Genomic DNA, 20,330 nt, shown 5'->3' with positions numbered 1-20,330 from the left:
TCCCAATTTCTATGACTCTCTAAGTAGAGAAAACGTTTTATTCGTAACGGCGAAAATGAGAGAGTATTTGTTGGTTGAATATTATTCGTACGTTGAGTATGGTTAGTTGATTTTATTATTCAAGCCCATAACCATGGAAGAAGTCCTCAAATTCAATAAGAAATAATCAAGAAAAAGTAAAGAAGAAGATAAAGGAGAAGAAATAGACCTTTGTCTCCAGGTCGGGAGCGTAAGATAAAGCCGAAGACCAAAACGCAATGTCAATATCAGGCACTCAAGGGATTATTTTTTAAATGACATTGCAGCGTAGTGCCGCTATCGCTTTGAACGCAAATGAGCATTTTGGCAACAGTGGTTTTGTATCAATTTTAGACACTCATGGCATTCATTTCTCAATTTCAGTCCTGGCAACGTCGAGTTTCTTTAATATTGTAGAAGAGATGTCCACTGTATGCTCCACTGTGGAAAAACCATCCTGCAATCTTCTCTGTAGCTCAAAAACGCAGGTCGAATGTCTAAATATTAGTCTAAAATAGCATAGGTCATTTAACTGTGGAAAATAGCAAAATTTGTAGTTCTCAAGATTTTCTGACATACTGTCCCACTAGATTCCTTAAGGCAAAGACTGCTGCACTAGGTAAACCATACAAGCCCACAATCTAGAACTTCTTCTACTTAGATCAACAAATACATATGTGCTCCCTTTTAATAGAATGTCTCCAAACCCTTACTTACTTACTTACTTGTTATTAATCCTTACTCTTTTATGAAAAATAGAGTTAACTGGTTATAATAAATTAATAGGGTCTAAACGGGAGTTGCGTTCCATGTTCCAAAATGGCCCTGAAACTGAAAAACCCGTAATGCAGCTAAAAATAAACGAGAAAATTGCAGCTGAACTCCGTTCCCCATTATGAGATGCCTTTGTTCACTTGAAGAAAGTTTACGAGTATAAGATAAATACTAACTTTAGCAGAGCGGGTATTTTAAAAATGTAAAAGGGATAAACTTCGTAACTCAACAGACAAGACGGTTGCATCAAGGTTGTTAAAGAAAGATAAAAGTATGTCACTTATCATGGTCATATGTTCTTGCTTATATGTATCATTTAATTTTTAAGGAGTCTTTATTGATCTCCAGGAAGCTTTTGACACGGTTAATTGAATTTGAAAGTTCAGTGCAATAAATGACTAATGGTTTCATGAAATAAAGGAAAGAATCTCCCAGCCAATCACATTCATGAATTATTCACTACTCGGCAACACAGCTTGACATCACAAATCCCAAATAAATCTGATAATCTCTCTCTTACACTCACATACATGTTTAGTAACGCAAGTCTCAGGTTTTGAGCAACCAATCATATTTGACTGCCACGTATCTTAGAAAAATTATTTTCTACTTGGCAGCATCACATGTACATCTTGCTTTAAAATATATCGCTCTCTTTTACTCACGTAGGTCTTATGCAAATCGACTTATTGAATCACGCTTACTGCTTGTCTTCAGATCATTTGCTGCCATATGAAAATTCCAAAAAACTTGTTTTCAATTATAGTATTTGAGAGCATGTCAAAGGATCCAGAAGCCTAAAAATTGATTTATAATGCCTGAAATGTATATAAAATGATGGCAAGTGCCTGGAAGTTCTCCCAAAATTATAAACATTATTTCGGGCATTTGAAGTTGACGGCCTGGAATAAAATAACAAATTTTCTGGAATGTGTGAATGATGTGAATGAATGAAAAAGTGGTTCCAGTACTGGGGGGTATATTAAAGGACCAAGAAGCCTAAAAATTAATTTTTGATACCTGGAAGACATAAAAAATGATAAAAAATGCCTGGAAATTAACAAAATGAGTAGAGAAACCTGGAAACACGATCAATTTTCTCAAATATGGCTCAAATTCCTGGAACACATAAAAAGTGATGGTATTTGAGTGGAAAACATAAGAAAAGTATCTCAAATTTTGCCGAATCTTTGGAAGGTATAAACAAATATTCCAGGCATTTGAGGCTTAAAGATTTTAACCATAATATGCGAATATTAAAGGTCAACCTCTTTAGAGTATTTTGACTTAGTCCGTTACCTTATCTGCAATTTTTCCTAGACAATTTCACTTCCCTATGCAACCCTTTAGGACTGTACAAAATATTATTTAAAAATTTCAATCCTAACAAGCAAATATTGGAGGTGAACTTCTTCGTCTAAGAAATTGAGACTCAATCAAAAAGACGCTATTAAGGATTCTTTTTAAATAAATTCATTTAGAGACGTAAATTTTGGACTAAGGCTTCCCTATAGAACCCTTTAGGACTGTGCAAAATATTATTTAAAAATTCCAATCCTAACAAGCAAATATTGGGGGTGAACGTCGTCGTCTAGGGAATTGAGACTCAACCAAACACCCTGTTGGGGATTTTTACTAAATAAATTAACTTTGAGACCTGAATTTTCGACTAAGGCTTCTCTATAGAACCTTTTAGGACTGTGCAAAATATTATTTCAAAATTCCAGTCCTAACAAGCAAATATTGGAGGTGAATGTCTTCATCTAAGGAATTGAGACTCATTCAAACACCCTATTGAGGATTCTTACTAAATAAATTAACTTAGAGACATGAGTTTTGGACTAAGGCTTCCTTATAAAATTCTTTAGGACTGTGCAAAATATTATTTAAAAATTCCAATCCTAACATGCAAATATTGGAGGTGAACTTCTTCGTCTAGGGAATTGAAGTTCAACCAAACACGCTATTGAGGATTTTTACTGAAAAAATTAACTTAGAGGAATGATTTTTGGACTAAGGCTTCTCTATAGGACGCTTTAGGACTGTGCGAAATAATATTTTAAAATTATAATCCTAACAAGGAAATATTGGAGGTGAACGTCTTCGTCTAGGGAATTGAGACTCAACCAAATACGCTATTGAGGATTTTTACTAAATAAATTAAGTTAGAGACGTGAATTTTGGACCAGATATTCCCTGTAGAACCCTTTAGGACTGTGCAAAATATTATTTAAAAATTCTAATCCTAACAAGGAATTATTGGAGGTGAACGTCTTCGTCTAGGGAATTGAGACTCAATCAAAGACGCTATTAATGATTCTTACTAAATAAATTAACTTAAAAACGTGAATTTTAGACTAAGGCTTCTCTATAAAACCCTTTAGAACTGTGCAAAATATTATTTCAAAATTCCAATCCTAACAAGCAAATATTGGGGGTGAACGTCTTCGTCTAGGGAATTGAGACTCAACCAAATATGCTATTGAGGATTTTTACTAAATAAATTAACTTAGAGACGTAAATTTTGGACTAAGGCTTCTCTATAAAACCCTTTAGAACTGTGCGAAATATTATTTTAAAATTCCAATCCTAACAAGAAGATATTGGGGGTGAACGTCTTCGTCTAGGGAATTGAGACTCAACCAAATACGCTATTGAGGAATTGAGGATTTTTACTAAATAAATTAACTTAGAGACGTGAATTTTGGACTAGGGATTCCCTGTAGAACCCTTTAGGACTGTGCAAAATATTATTTAAAAATTCTAATCCTAACAAGGAATTATTGGAGGTGAACGTCTTCGTCTAGGGAATTGAGACTCAACCAAACACGCTATTGAGGATTCTTTCTAAATAATTTAACTTAGGGACGTGAATTTTAGACTAAGACTTCCCTGTAGAACCCTTTAGGACTGTACAAAATATTATTTCAAAATTCCAATCCTAACAAGCAAATATTGGGGGTGAACGTCTTCGTCTAGGGAATTGAGACTCAACCAAATATGCTATTGAGGATTTTTACTAAATAAATTAACTTAGAAACGTGAATTTTGAACTAGAGCTTCCCTGTAGAACCCTTTAGGACTGTGCAAAATATTAATTCAAATATCCAATTCTAACAAGGAATTATTGGATGTGAACGTCTTCGCCTAGGGAATTGAGACTCAACCAAACACGCTATTGAGGATTCTTTCTAAATAATTTAACTTAGGGACGTGAATTTTGGACTAGGACTTCCCTGTAGAACCCTTTAGGACTGTACAAAATATTATTTAAAAATTCCAATCCTAACAAGGAAATATTGGAGGTGAATATCTTCGTCTAAGAAACCGAGACTCAACCAAACACGCTATTAAGGATTTTTATTTAATAAATTAACTTAGAGACGTGAGTTTTGGACTTAGGCTTCCCTATAAAATCCGTCAGGACTGTGCAAAATATTATTTCAAAATTCTAATCCTAACAAGCAAATATTGGGGGTGAACGTCTTCGTCTAAGGAATTGAGACTCAACCAAACACGCTATTGAGGATTCTTACGAAATAAATTAACTTAGAAACGTGAATTTTAGACTAAGGCTTCCCTTTAGAACCCTTTAAGATTGTGCAAAATATTATTTAAAAATTTCAATCTTAACAAGCAAATATTGGAGGTAAACCTCTTCTTCTAGGGTATTGAGACTCAACCAAACACCCTATTGGGGATTTTTACTAAATAAATTAACTTAGAGACGTGAATTTTGGACCAGGGCTTCACTGTAGAACCCTTTAGGACTGTACAAAATATTATTTAAAAATTCCAATCCTAACAAGGAAATATTGGAGGTGAATATCTTCGTCTAAGAAACCGAGACTCAACCAAACACGCTATTAAGGATTTTTATTTAATAAATTAACTTAGAGACGTGAGTTTTGGACTTAGGCTTCCCTATAAAATCCGTCAGGACTGTGCAAAATATTATTTCAAAATTCTAATCCTAACAAGCAAATATTGGGGGTGAACGTCTTCGTCTAAGGAATTGAGACTCAACCAAACACGCTATTGAGGATTCTTACGAAATAAATTAACTTAGAAACGTGAATTTTAGACTAAGGCTTCCCTTTAGAACCCTTTAAGATTGTGCAAAATATTATTTAAAAATTTCAATCTTAACAAGCAAATATTGGAGGTAAACCTCTTCTTCTAGGGTATTGAGACTCAACCAAACACCCTATTGGGGATTTTTACTAAATAAATTAACTTAGAGACGTGAATTTTGGACCAGGGCTTCCCTGTAGAACCCTTTAGGACTGTGCAAAATATTATTTAAAAATTCTAATCCTCACAAGAAAATATTGGAGGTGAATGTCTTCGTCTAAGGAATTGAGACTCATTCAAACACCCTATTGAGGATTCTTACTAAATAAACTAACTTAGAGACGTGAGTTTTGGACTTAGGCTTCCCTATAAAACCCGTTAGAACTGTGCAAAATATTATTTTAAAATTCCAATCCTAACAAGGAAATATTGGAGGTGAACGTCTTCGTCTAGGGAATTGAGACTCAACCAAATACGCTATTGAGGATTTTTACTAAATAAATTAAGTTAGAGACGTGAATTTTGGACCAGATATTCCCTGTAGAACCCTTTAGGACTGTGCAAAATATTATTTAAAAATTCTAATCCTAACAAGGAATTATTGGAGGTGAACGTCTTCGTCTAGGGAATTGAGACTCAATCAAAGACGCTATTAATGATTCTTACTAAATAAATTAACTTAGAAACGTGAATTTTAGACTAAGGCTTCTCTATAAAACCCTTTAGAACTGTGCAAAATATTATTTCAAAATTCCAATCCTAACAAGCAAATATTGGGGGTGAACGTCTTCGTCTAGGGAATTGAGACTCAACCAAATATGCTATTGAGGATTTTTACTAAATAAATTAACTTAGAAACGTGAATTTTAGACTAAGGCTTCTCTATAAAACCCTTTAGAACTGTGCAAAATATTATTTTAAAATTCCAATCCTAAAAAGGAGATATTGGAGGTGAACGTCTTCGTCTAGGGAACTGAGACTCAACCAAACACGCTATTGAGGATTATTACTGAATAAACTAACTTAGAAACGTGAATTTTAGACTAAGGCTTCCCTATAGAACCGTTTAAGACTGTGCAAATTATTATTTCAAAATTTCAATCCTAACAAGGAAATATTGGAGGTGAACGTCTTCGTCTAGGGAATTGAGACTCAACCAAACACGCTATTGAGGATTCATACTAAATAAATTAACAAAAAAATCAGTTTAATTTGGCTTAAAATTTCAAATTTCAATTTTCTTTTAAAGAATTGTTTATTTTTTATAATATAACAAAAAACAATTTATATCTATAATTAGGATGTTTTAAAATTAATATTCAATTATGTGCTTAATAAAAAAAAAATATTTTATTAATATACAGCCTTGAAAAAGGGGTAGCAAAAATAGTAGTAAAAACATTGACGTGAATATAAACCACTAATTTAATTAATTTCCAATTACATTTTGCTATAGTGATTATCCCTTACTCGTACTTATTTTACAGCTTCAATAAATCACTTTTATTTTTTTTTTGGCAGGCATAATGTAAAATATAATTCCTAACTGAATATGCCACAGATTTACACGATAACCGCTAAAATTCCATTTAAAAATAAAAAAAAGCCAACGCAATTCCGACAAATTACCTTCAATAAATCATAAAATATAATTAACTACAACTACTGCGGAGATGTCATGTGCATTTGTGATTCTAGAATGGATCGTCGAATGAATAATAGTTTATCATTTAGGGACCATCAACGACTTGAAATATGGTTTATCTACGGTTCGTGGGATTTTTTTTGTATCGATTTTACTAATAAAACCCCCTAAAAAAAAATAAAAGCATGGTCAGTTTAAGGAGTAAAAAGGTGCTGGAATTCATATCAGAATGTTAAATAGAGCTAAATAGTGAGTAAAAATTGGTTTGCTCGGTGCCGAATTCAATGGCAGAATGCTGCCACCGCAATTTTAAATTTTCTTTTTAAGCTTTGTTTAAATTACTAAGAAAATTAAAATGAAAAAAATATTTTTCAAAATGATTAAAACAGATATTTTTTTAGAATTGCCTAATTAATATTAAAGAAAGGGCTTTTTGAAAATATTTGAAAAACAAGAGTTTTTTATTGTATTTTTTAATTAGTCTAATTAATCTGAATTTGATAAAATTAATGAAGAATTCGTATTTAGAATTAAATTTTAAATATTTTATTTTAACTGTCTTTAATTATATTAATTTGATTTAAGAAAAACAAATGTTTTTTTTTATGATGAAAAAATTCTAAAATATCTGGTTTTAAAATAATTTTTAATAAAAATCATTTAAATTCACTTTTTAATTAATAAAAAATAAATAAAAAAGGTTTGTAATTAATTTTTTTTAAAAATTCTATAATGTAAAATTTTTTATTTTTTTTCAATTAAGCCTAATAAATATCTTTATTTATAAATATAGATTTAAGAAAAAAAGGCTATTTTTTAAATTCTTTTATAATTTCTTAAAAACAATACTTTTTAATTCAAATTAACAAAATACACAAAACATATAAATCCATGTTCCTTAAGGGCTTAAAATGTAAAGAAAAATTCAAAAAAAATAAATAAATTTAAGAAAACTAAAGAAACTTTGGAACAAAATTTCAAATTAGGAAAAAAAGAGTCAAATTGTTTTGAGGTGCTTAAAAGAATGTCAGAATGTCACAAGTTAAATGTATTTAAACAGATAGAGGGTTTCAACCAATTAAATACCTCGGACGGAATACTCAAAAGCCTTTAACATCCCAAGGAGTTAAAATTTTACTTCTAAATGTTGTTTTTAATGTAAAATTAGGTGTGCAAAGGTTTCCAAAGTGTTATACTTATTTGGGCAAGAACATGCTTAATTCATGCATGTTTACTTAGTATTAAGATTATTATTAAATTAAGAACTAAATTAATCATTAATGAGAATAATAAAATTAATAATTTAATTTAGTTAATCCTAGTGATTTTAAGGTGCTGCCACCACAATTTAATTTTTGTATCGATTTTCCTGATTGACACTATGCTAGAATCAAAAAAAAGTTTCCATAGAATGAATAATCATGGACCATGGAAAATTAACGTATTTAAAAGGGAAGCGCTGCGTGGAAAATTGCGGGGGCATTTTGCTCACTAGGTGCGTAATTTATATTATTTAACCCGGATAATGTAAGCTGACGATTTGCACATTGGGATTAACGTGACATCAACATTTATCCGGTTTATGCATAATTTTAATTTGGGTGGAACATTGTGTACAATAGGATCACTAATTTAAATTTTTCAGGTCTATATATGGGTTCATTCTCACTATTTTATTCAGTAAAAAAATTACTTTCGATTTTACCCTTAGGAAAAAAAAAATAAAAGAAAAACTCTATTTTCGTTACATAATGACCCATACATAAAGTATTCATAAAATAATAGCTAATGATGATAGTAATAATGGCCGTGAAATATAATAGACGTAAGAGGCAATTTGACTAAAATATCATTATTTATTTATGTGCTAAGTGTTTTATAGCTTTACCTTGATTTTATTGACGAATATTAGGTACAAAAGATATTATTTAAATAAATTAGACAGTTATTTGAGGAAATCGTACCCTTATGTGAATTAATTGATGCGGATTTTTTTTAATTAGGGTGTCTTTGTTTAATTCATTTTGCTCTTAATCAGAGCCATTAAGAAAAAATAATTTATTGGAGAGTAAATTTCATGTTACACAATAAACATGGACTTCTTCAACGCGTTCGATCATGTCCATAATTTAATAAAAATAATTCTGGCAACATTGAACCAATTAGAAATACGTATTTATTCACTTAAAGGGTATATATCAATCATAACACCGACCTTTAAAAATATAATGCCAATTTCACATTTAATTAAAATTGTTATATTAACAAGGTTATTGAATATTGAATTTGAAATACGAATTAAAGGGCACTTTGGATCCATAATTATTATTAAATATTCGGAAATAATAAAATATTGAATATAAATAATATGGACGTTTGAACTCCGTGTTTAAATAATTCCGGTTAATGAGGATTCCGTTTAAAGTATTGAGGTATATTTAAAATCTCTAGGATTAACGAAACTAAATTAAATACCTAATTTTACTATTCTCAGTAATGATTAATTTAATTCTTAATTCAATAATAGTCTTAATACTAAATAAACATGCCTGAATTTAGCATATAAAATAAAAACAACCTTTAGAAGTAAAATTTTATCTCCTTAGGATTCCGTCATTGAATTCGGCATCCAACAGAGGTATTTATTTATTACAGTAGTTTGTTTATTTTTTCCTATTTTTCTTTCTATTTTAAGCACTTAGGTTAAAACAAAAGTGAAAATAACCAAAAATACGTAATACAATTTCCTCTCCTTTAAAAAAAAACTCCTTTTAATTACATAGAACTTCTATAAATATCCTAATTTTTTATTTATTAATAAAAGAGAAAAACTCTCACTGTAACATTAAATACAAAAACCATTTTCTTCTACTCCAAATAGACCAGTAACTTAAATTAAAGTGCCCATCAGTCTTATAAGACCCTCGTTTAATTGATTTTTTAATAATTAAATAGCTAAAATGGTTGGAAACCACTATTCAAATAATCCCACTTAACAATTCCATTAATAAATGCAATTTACAATCATAAAATCAAGTTCACATTTTGCTGCACATTTATTATTAAATTAACATTAAGAGTTTAACAATAATTTTTTATAAGAAAACCTCATCTATTACATGCTTTTGATTTACATTAAATAGTTACTATTTAAAATGATAAAAAAACTCTATTAATAACTCATTGGCGCCTAAAGTTCATTAAAATGAGTGATACATTGGTTAACGTCGACATAGGTAATTAAACAAGACATTTTCAGTATTACGCACTCTCCTTTGATATAAATCTGTCTCTGGTTTTCGTTTATTAGACAGAAATTAGTGTTTTATTTAAAGAAGTTTATAAGTCGTAAAGTTTAAGTGACCAAACTGGAACACTTGAGTTGCCATAATAGATCCTTCCTGCCTTTTTAAATACGAACGTGATTATGAAAACATTCTGTGCATATCTGTCAGAGTATATAAAGATTTTAGAAATTGTAAAAGTGTTTCCGATACATCCGATACACACAGTACTGAACATCCGAAACTGGAACTTTTACTCTATTATTCCTTACTCCAATGAATTAGCGCTAGATTATGGATTCTTGAGTTACCATACAACCGCCATATAAAACCCTATTCTGCTCCATTACCTAAAACAAAATAAACAATTTTAATTGTTAATCACGTAACACTCCCCATAAATAATTATAGTAATTAACAATAAAATAGCAATTAAACTAAAACAAGCCCTTTAACGCGATCAGAAAATTTATTATATACAATTATTCTTCACGAAATAATCCTCGTTCCATTTAAACGGTGACAGTTAAAAACCATTTGCACAATTAAAAGTCGCTTTCCGTCCGTTTGTATCCTAACGGTTAACGTAAGGGGGAAAACGTAAAACGTCTAATTTTATTTTAGGGGCCTCGATTGAATAATGCCCCTTTAATATATTTAAGGCTCAGTTAATTGCAATTTATGGTTTCACCCTGGGAAACCTTTTTTTCAGGGGTATTTCCTTTAATACTTTAGACGCTATTTATGGGGTTGAATTTTGTCTGCAAAATAAATTGATAATAAATAAAATAAAATAACCTCTTCCGAAAGTGTGAGGTGCATATAAGTGCTGAAACCCATATCAGAATGGCATCAGATAAGATGCTTAAAGGAGCTGAATCTTGAGTATAAAAAGGCAAATTAGTTTAGTGGGTGTAAAACAGAAAAGTAATTTTACTGTTAAATTATAATACGAATTTTTGGCGCCCAACATACGGAATTCTTAACTAAAGCGTGCTTTACCAAATAAAATATCGTGAACCGTATTTACTTATCTCTTACAAAATCCGAACCGGGTATTATCAGAAATCCCTACCAAAGTGTAACTGAGAAAAAGGGAGGAAAACATACAGCTCCAAAATAAAGTCCTATTTATGTCGACTTTAGGCCGAAACGGTTATGGCCCTCCCTATAAGGGAAAAAAAGTCTTTCTCTCAGCGATTTATGTTTTATTCATACAAAAAGAAAACTACTGCCGTAAAGTTTCCGTTGAAAATAAACACCGGAGAGTGTACAAGGGCGTCCGTAATATAAATTTAAGAAACAATAAGACGCTATTATACGACGTGTTTCGCTCTCGCCTACAGTCAGCTTTATATCGGTTCATGGCTGAGTGAAACATAAATGAATCGCAAAAGCGACGAGTGAGGTATTAAAAAACTAAGAAGTGGGTCGTCGAAATGGAGGAGTTGTAAGTTGTGAGTGCTCCTTTCAAGCAGTAAGAATAATGTTTTATTAAGATTTAGGATGTTCTTTTATAAAGGCATTAAAGTTACTGGTTTTATTAAATTTTGTTTACTTTTTGTCAAACAGTTTGCCAAATGTCACGGCGAGCAACTATCACTACGTTTGCATTCAGAGACGCAATTCAGACAAAATTTCACGTAGGATTTCTCATAATGTGACATATTTTAAGAGCATTTTTTCTCTTTGAATTTCAATTTTTTCGAAAAAAAAATGTGTAATTTATTGAGAGCATTTTGCCATTGAATTCGGCACCGAAGAAACCAGTGTAATTTGGCTTAAAATTTCAAATTCCAATTTTTCTAAAGAAAATTATTTCTCAAATTCCAAGAATGATTTTTAATTTTTATTTTATTTTTATAATAAAATGTACTATGCTCAAATTTTCATGTTTCTAACTTTCTTAATAGCAGAGATATGAGCATTTCCACACCTATGTACTCTTCACTATTCCCTTAACAAATTTGACAAACATTAACATTTTGCAATACTCAGAAGCCCTCCTCACTATTGTTTCCTTGTGCAATTAATGTCATCTTCTTCAAACAAATAAGGAGTATCTTAGCACGGATTGAATAGAGTTTGAGTACTTCTGTAGGTTTTACTGGCTGATTTTAAGGCAAATTCTGACATTCTGACCTTTATTTGGGCACCTCTCAAAACTCCGTCAACAAGTTTGAAAGCAATCACATAACAATAAAAGCTCAAGTTTTTGATGATGAGATAAAACCGCTCAAGAGATATGACCATTTTCTCCCTTTAAATTTCAGATTTATTTCGATGAAATTTTTCACTTATTAAGAGCATTCCGCCATTGAATTCAGCACCTATCAACCCAATCTAGTTTGGCTGACAACTTCAATCGTTTTAGCCAATACTCGCTCTACAACTGTCTTTAGCATTTTGGCCTGTGACATTCTGATATGCATTTCAGCACCTTTTAGCCTTTTAATTCTCTAGCATCTATTTATTCCACTAATAAGCTCCCTAGTGTTAACAGTGTCAGAAAATCGAGCATTTTTTTCCTTCAAAATTAATTTTTTTTTTAGAGAAAACAATGTCAACTTCCAAGCCTATTTTATTGATATTACATTTTTTTTTCTGCAAAAAACTAACTTTCTTAATTCTAGAAATATGAGCATTTGCTCCGTTCAAATTTAAATTATTTTGTAAGAACCTTTTTTTCAACTTGCTAAGAGCATTCCGCCATTGAGTTCGGCACCTAAGCATCTTTCATAACTTCGTCAACGAGTTCGGAAGGACGGTTCTCTTCATATCTGAACCATTTAAGTTGTCTCTATAATAAAACCAAACTAAATTTTTTAAGTGAGCCTGGGTGCCAAATCCAATGGCAGAATGCTCAATGTAATAAGACCCTTACAAAACATCTTTTTATAAATATAAAAACCGTTGCATACACACCCAAGTGGACCTGCGGTCAACTGGCCATAATTTACCCTCATAAAATCTAACAAGAATCACATTAAACGTCTCCATTAACGATTACGGGTAATCGTAATAATATAAAGTATTTTGACGCGGTGGAAACGGAAAAGGAAACGTGTCAACTCGACTGTTTACCGGCAAAGTTCCAGTGAGGAAGATAATTTAATACACTCCCCCTCAATTAGAGTTCCCAAAGTGGGTATTAGGTGAGTCTAGCGTCTTATCGTGGAATATTAGGTGGAGGAGTTGCTCTAAGTGGTGTTTTAACGACGAATGAAGTTGCTAAGTCTCGGTGCCGCTACGTTTTTGATTTGGTAAGTGGAGGGACCTTTTTTTCTGAAGTAGACTTAAGTGTAAATACACGAAGAGCTTTCAGGTTAATTTGAGTTATTTAAGAAATGTTTTTATTTTATTTGAGTGGGTCAAGCAAGGCTGATGTATTGGTTTTAGCTGAGAAACTATGTGTGACATTCTGACTCTCATTTGAGCACTTTTTGCAGTTGAATGAGTGAATTTATCACTCTTCGAAATTGAGATTTAGGTCTCTAGCATGTTTCAGTATCACTCTTTTTGTGAAGTTTGTGTGAACCATTTAATGGTTAATCTGGAATCGAAAGATTCTACGTCATATGCACATACTTTTATGACACTTTTTTACGTCATCTATTGTTCGTCTAGGAATCCCAGACTCGTTTTTGAAAAACTGATTGACCTGGAGAAGTGAAATTCAGTGAAGAGGTTCTTTATTAAACGTCTTAGCAGTATGCAAGAGTATTTAAAAGAATTCTCACTCTAACCAAGTTAAAATTTGGGAAAACCTCTTCGTCTAGGGATCTGAGATCCTACAAGAGGTAAAAATTGGTATTTTACATCTACTGGTTGACCTAGAAACATGAAATTTGACAGATAGGTTCTCTATGTAACCACTCAGTACTCTGCAAAAGAATTTAAAAAAATTCCCACTCTAACTAAGTTAAAATTTAGGAAAACCTCTTCGTCTAGGGATCTGAGACCCAACAAGAGGTAAAAGTTGCTATTTTACATTCACTGGTCGATCTAGAAACACAAAATTTGACAGAGAGATTCTCTATGTAACAGCCCAGCACTCTGCAGAAGAATTTTAGAAAATTCCCACTTTAACCAGGTTAAAATTAAGGAAAACCTCTTCGTCTAGGGTTCTGAGACTAAGCAGGAGGTAAAAGTTGATATTTTACATCTACTGGTTGACCTAGAAACATCAAATTTGCTAGAAAGGTTCTCTACATAACCGTCCAGCATTCTGCACAAGAATTTTGAAAAATTCCCACTCTAACTAGGTTAAAATTTGGGAAAATCTCTTTGTCTAGGGATCTGAGACCCTACAAGAGGTAAAAGTTGCTATTTTACGATCACTGGTCGACCTAGAAACACAAAATTTGACAGAGAGATTCTCTATGTAACAGCCCAGCACTCTGCAGAAGAATTTTAGAAAATTCCCACTTTAACCAGGTTAAAATTAAGGAAAACCTCTTCGTCTAGGGATCTGAGACTAAGCAGGAGGTAAAAGTTGGTATTCTACATCTACTGGTTGACTTAGAAACATGAAATTTAATAAAGAGTTTCTATATGTAACCACTCAGTACTCTGCAAAAGAATTTTAAAAAATTCCCACTCTAACTAAGTTAAAATTTAGGAAAACCTCTTCGTTTAGGGATCTGAGACCCAACAAGAGGTAAAAGTTGGTATTTTACGATCACTGGTCGACCTAGAAACACAAAATTTGATAAAGAGATTCTCTATGTAACAGCCCAGCACTCTGCAGAAGAATTTTAGAAAATTCCCAGTTTAACCAGGTTAAAATTAAAGAAATCCTCTTCGTCTAGGGATCTAAGACTAAGCAGGAGGTAAAAGTTGGTATTTTACATCTACTGGTTGATCTAGAATCATGAAATTTGATAGAGAGGTTCTCTATGTAACCACTCAGTACTCTGCAAACGAAATTTTTAAAAATTCCCACTCTAACTAAGTTAAAATTAAGGAAAACCTCTTCGTCTAGGGATCTGAGACCCAACAAGAGGTAAAAGTTGCTATTTTACGATCACTGGTCGACCTAGAAACACAAAATTTGATAGAGAGATTCTCTATGCAACAGCCCAGCATCTGCAGAAGAATTTTAGAAAATTTCCACTTTAACCAGGTTAAAATTAAGGAAAACCACTTTGTCTAGGGATCTGAGACTAAACAGGAGGTAAAAGTTAGTATTTTACATCTACTGGTTGACCTAGAAACATGAAATTTGATAGAAAGGTTCTCTATATAACCACTCAGTACTCTGCAAAAGAATTTAAAAAAATGTTTACTTTAACCAGGTTAAAATTTGGGAATACCTCTTCGTCTAGGGATCTGAGACTAAGCAGGAGGTAAAAGTTGGTATTCTACATCTACTGGTTGATCTAGAAACATGAAATTTGATAGAGAGGTTCTCTATGTAACCACTCAGTACTCTGCAAACGAAATTTTTAAAAATTCCCACTCTAACTAAGTTAAAATTTAGGAAAACCTCTTCGTTTAGGGATCTGAGACCCAACAAGAGGTAAAAGTTGCTATTTTACGATTACTGGTCGACCTAGAAACACAAAATTTGATAGAGAGATTCTCTATGCAACAGCCCAGCATCTGCAGAAGAATTTTAGAAAATTTCCACTTTAACCAGGTTAAAATTAATGAAAACCTCTTCGTCTAGGGATCTAAGACTAAGCAGGAGGTAAAAGTTGGTATTCTACATCTACTGGTTGACCTAGAAACATGAAATTTGATAGAGAGGTTCTCTATGTAACCACTCAGTACTCTGCAAAAGAATTTAAAAAAATTCTTACTCTAACTAAGTTAAAATTTAGGAAAACCTCTTCGTTTAGGGATCTGAGACCCAATAAGAGGTAAAAGTTGCTATTTTACGATCACTGGTCGACCTAGAAACAAAAAATTTGATAGAAAGATTCTCTATGTAACAGCCCAGCACTCTGCAGAAGAATTTTAGAAAATTTTTACTTTAACTAGGTTAAAATTAAGGAAAACCTCTTCGTCTAGGGATCTGAGACTAAGCAGGAGGTAAAAGTTGGTATTCTTTATCTACTGGTTGACCTAGAAACATGAAATTTGATGGATAGGTTCTCTATGTAACCACTTAGTACTCTGCAAAAGAATTTAAAAAAAATCCCACTCTAACTAAGTTAAAATTTAGGAAAACCTCTTCGTTTAGGGATCTGAGACTAAGCAGGAGGTAAAAGTTGGTATTTTACGATCACTGGTCGACCTAGAAACACAAAATTTGATAGAGAGATTCTCTATGTAACAGCCCAGCACTCTGCAGAAGAATTTTAGAAAATTTTTACTTTAACTAGGTTAAAATTAAGGAAAACCTCTTCGTCTAGGGATCTGAGACTAAGCAGGAGGTAAAAGTTGGTATTTTACATCTACTGGTTGACCTAGAAACATGAAATTTGATGGATAGGTTCTCTATGTAACCACTCAGTACTCTGCAAAAGATTTTAAAAAAATTCCCACTCTAACTAAGTTAAAATTTAGGAAAACCTCTTCGTTTAGGGATCTGAGACCCAACAAGAGGTAAAAGTTGGTATTTTACATCGACTGGTCGACCTAGAAACATAAAATTTGACAGAGAGGTTCTCTATGTAACTGCCCAGCACTCTGCAAAAGAATTTAAAAAAATTTTGACTTTAACCAGGTTAAAATTTGAGAAAACCTCTTCGTCTAGGGATCTGAGACTAAGCAGGAGGTAAGAGTTGGTATTCTTTATCTACTGGTTGACCTAGAAACATGAAATTTGATGGATAGGTTCTCTATGTAACCACTTAGTACTCTGCAAAAGAATATAAAAAAATTCCCACTCTAACTAAGTTAAAATTTAGGAAAACCTCTTCGTCTAGGGATCTGAGACTAAGCAGGAGGTAAAAGTTAGTATTCTACATCTACTGGTTGACCTAGAAACATGAAATTTGATAGAGAGGTTCTCTATGTAACCACTCAGTACTCTGCAAAAGAATTTAAAAAAATTCTTACTCTAACTAAGTTAAAATTTAGGAAAACCTCTTCGTTTAGGGATCTGAGACCCAACAAGAGGTAAAAGTTGGTATTTTACGATCACTGGTCGACCTAGAAATATGAAATTTAATAGAAAGGTTCTCTATGTAACCACTCAGTACTCTGCAAAAGAATTTAAAAAAATTCCCACTCTAACTAAGTTAAAATTTAGGAAAACCTCTTCGTTTAGGGATCTGAGACCCAACAAGAGGTAAATGTTGGTATTTTACGATCACTGGTCGACCTAGAAACACAAAATTTGATGGGGAGATTCTCTATGTAACAGCCCAGCACTCTGCAGAAGAATTTTAGAAAATTCCCACTTTAACCAGGTTAAAATTAAGGAAAACCTCTTCGTTTAGGGATCTGAGACCCAACAAGAGGTAAAAGTTGGTATTCTTTATCTACTGGTTGACCTAGAAACATGAAATTTGATGGATAGGTTCTCTATGTAACCACTTAGTACTCTGCAAAAGAATATAAAAAAATTCCCACTCTAACTAAGTTAAAATTTAGGAAAACCTCTTCGTCTAGGGATCTGAGACTAAGCAGGAGGTAAAAGTTAGTATTCTACATCTACTGGTTGACCTAGAAACATGAAATTTGATAAAAAGGTTCTCTATGTAACCACTTAGTAGTCTGCAAAATAATTTTAAAAAATTCCTACTCTAACTAAGTTAAAATTTAGGAAAACCTCTTCGTTTAGGGATCTGAGACCCAACAAGAGGTAAAAGTTGGTATTTTACGATTACTGGTCGACCTAGAAACACAAAATTTGATACAAAGATTCTCTATGTAACAGCCCAGCACTCTGCAGCAGAATTTTAGAAAATTCCCACTTTAACCAGGTTAAAATTAAAGAAAACCTCTTCGTCTAGGGATCTAAGACTAAGCAGGAGGTAAAAGTTGGTATTCTACATCTACTGGTCGACCTAGAACCATGAAGTTTGATAGAGAGGTTCTCTATTTAACCACTCAGTACTCTGCAAAAGAATTTTAAAAAATTCCCACTCTAACTAAGTTAAAATTTAGGAAAACCTCTTCGTTTAGGGATCTGAGACCCAACAAGAGGTAAAAGTTGGTATTCTTTATCTACTGGTTGACCTAGAAACATGAAATTTAATAGAGACGTTCTCTATGTAACCACTCAGTACGCTGCAAAAGAATTTTAAAAAATTCCCACTCTAACTAAGTTAAAATTTAGGAAAACCTCTTCGTTTAGGGATCTGAGACTCAACTAGAGGTACCAATTGGTATTTTACATCCACTGGTCGACCTAGAAACATCAAAGTTGATAGAAAGATTCTTTATATAACCATTCAGCACCATGCAAAAGGATTTTTTTTAATTCCAACCCTTTCTGGAAGAAAATGTGGAAAAACTTGTTCGTCTAGGGATTTCAGACTCACCCAATGATGATAAATATTATTTTTCGTAAACTGATTGCCCTAAAAAAGTGAAATTTGGTGAAGAGGTTCGTCATTAAACTGCTTAGCACCATGCAAAAGTATTTGAAAAAATACCCACCCTAACTACGTTAAAATGTGGGAATACCTCTTCGTCTAGTGATCTTAGACTCAACTAGTAATATTCAAAGTAAAAAAATTATTTTCTGGCATATAGTCTTGTGTACACAAAAAATATGTAAACACAAATTTACATATTTTTTAAAAATTCTCATATAATTCATAGTATCTAATGTACGTACTAACTACGTATCCAAAAATATGTCTTTAATACATAAATTTAATCACAATGGACGTATGGACATAAATATGACATAAAAGTTACGTACCCAGGACGTATGATGCTATTTGGAAGTGAACGATTCAAGTTTGCTTGGGTGTCGAATTCAATGGCAGAATACTTGACCATTATATTGGATCTTATTAAGGTCCTAAATAGCCTAAATTATTAATATTTTTCATCTCGACTTAAACTATGAATTTATTACAATTTTACGGTCCGAGCAAGAGCTAATATAGTCGAGGAAAACTAATTTTACGGAAATCATGTTATTTCTTCATTATATCCGAACCTATGTTACATACATACGAGTTCTGTGTAACCATTGTGTAAAACACCTTCAGTAATAACTCACTTTAATATATATCCTTCCGTCTGAGGTCTTAATCCTCGGAAAATCCATGTTTATTGTTTCGGTATAGTAATTGCGAGGCGAGACATTAATACCCTTGGTTCTCAAGCCCTTAAAGTAATATAATTTTATTTATTATCAGTAAAATAGGGTACAATGGTTTTCGAAGTTGTTATAAGTAACATAATTTGTTTCCCGGCTTTAGACGTTAACGAGCCCAAGTTTTAGAGGGTTTTCATGCCACATTTAAGGTGAAATGAGTTTTGTGAGGGGTAATATGGAGGGTATTTGTTTCTTGTTTTTTTTTTTCAACGTATGTACGTCTAGACTTGCTGTATTTGTTTTATAACCTAAATTAGGCCTTTAAACCGATGATCTTAAGTTACCAAAAAACTGACAAGGTGCCGAGTTAAATTGTACATCCTCCAATGAATTTCAAATTACTTGCTTCTGTCTATATATAGCGTCTAATTCCTAAAGCCAGTTATACGTAAACGTTAATACCACTTTGATAACATTGTTGGGCTCAGACAGAGCATATGAATTATTACCCCTACGCATAAATGGGGTGAGTATTGTTGCTTTTGTGGATGATGGAAATCGATACTGTCTCAAGGTAGGATTAGGGTCAATTATTGATTTTTTAGCTATTCATTATAAGGGATGTTTTATCTCTATTATCATCAAAAGTTGTTTTCAAAATATTTACATTTAGGGGTGTTATTCTTGTAAGGGTTTTGTATTTATTTTCATTTGCCTCTTGATGACAAGGTCAGTCACTCCTATAAAACCACCAATATCCTGATTGGTTATAGTAGAGAAAACTATATATTAAAAATTTATTTACTGGGACTTTCTTTGGTCCAGACAAGTTTGCCAATGGGCTGAAATCAATAACAGAATGCTAAATTCATTCAGAAAAACTATAGTGTTTTGTAAAGAAATATTTTCTAGAAACATCTTAAACTTGCCTGGGTGCCCAAGTCAATGGCAGAATGTCAGATGCATCTACTACTATAATATCTTACATATAAAACCTACTGCTTTGTAGAAATTTGTTTTTGCTTCGCACGTTCACTTTTTTTTTAACGATTCTTGCCTTAGGTGGATCTATTTAATTTTCCACGTGATGTAGCAATAGTAATACCAGGTTTTATTAATTGACATTTTTTGACAAGGTGCCGAATTCAATGGCAGAATGTCAAATCACTGTAATTTGTTTTATATAAAAGCTTTTAAACCACAAGACGTATCGATCATAAGATCTCCTTTAACAGGAGGGAAAGAGACACTTATTTTAATATTGTCATGAACTTGAGGTAAACGAAGACTCAATGATAAATTTATGATTGATTTCAATACAAAATGTTTAACAGTGTTGACAGGTTCTGCGTAAGTCCCTTACAAC

General features: G+C 32.3%; 1 protein-coding gene across 2 annotated transcripts in view; it reads left to right on the top strand.

The window, feature by feature from the left end:
* Positions 1-20,330, top strand: part of LOC126744345 (uncharacterized) — a 562,211-nt gene that overhangs the window by 194,794 nt on the left and 347,087 nt on the right. The window lies entirely within an intron of this gene.

The sequence above is a fragment of the Anthonomus grandis genome, chromosome 14, assembly GCF_022605725.1.
Source record: "Anthonomus grandis grandis chromosome 14, icAntGran1.3, whole genome shotgun sequence".
Taxonomy (NCBI): Eukaryota; Metazoa; Arthropoda; class Insecta; order Coleoptera; family Curculionidae; genus Anthonomus; species Anthonomus grandis.
This window is presented reverse-complemented; position numbering and strand designations above follow the sequence as displayed.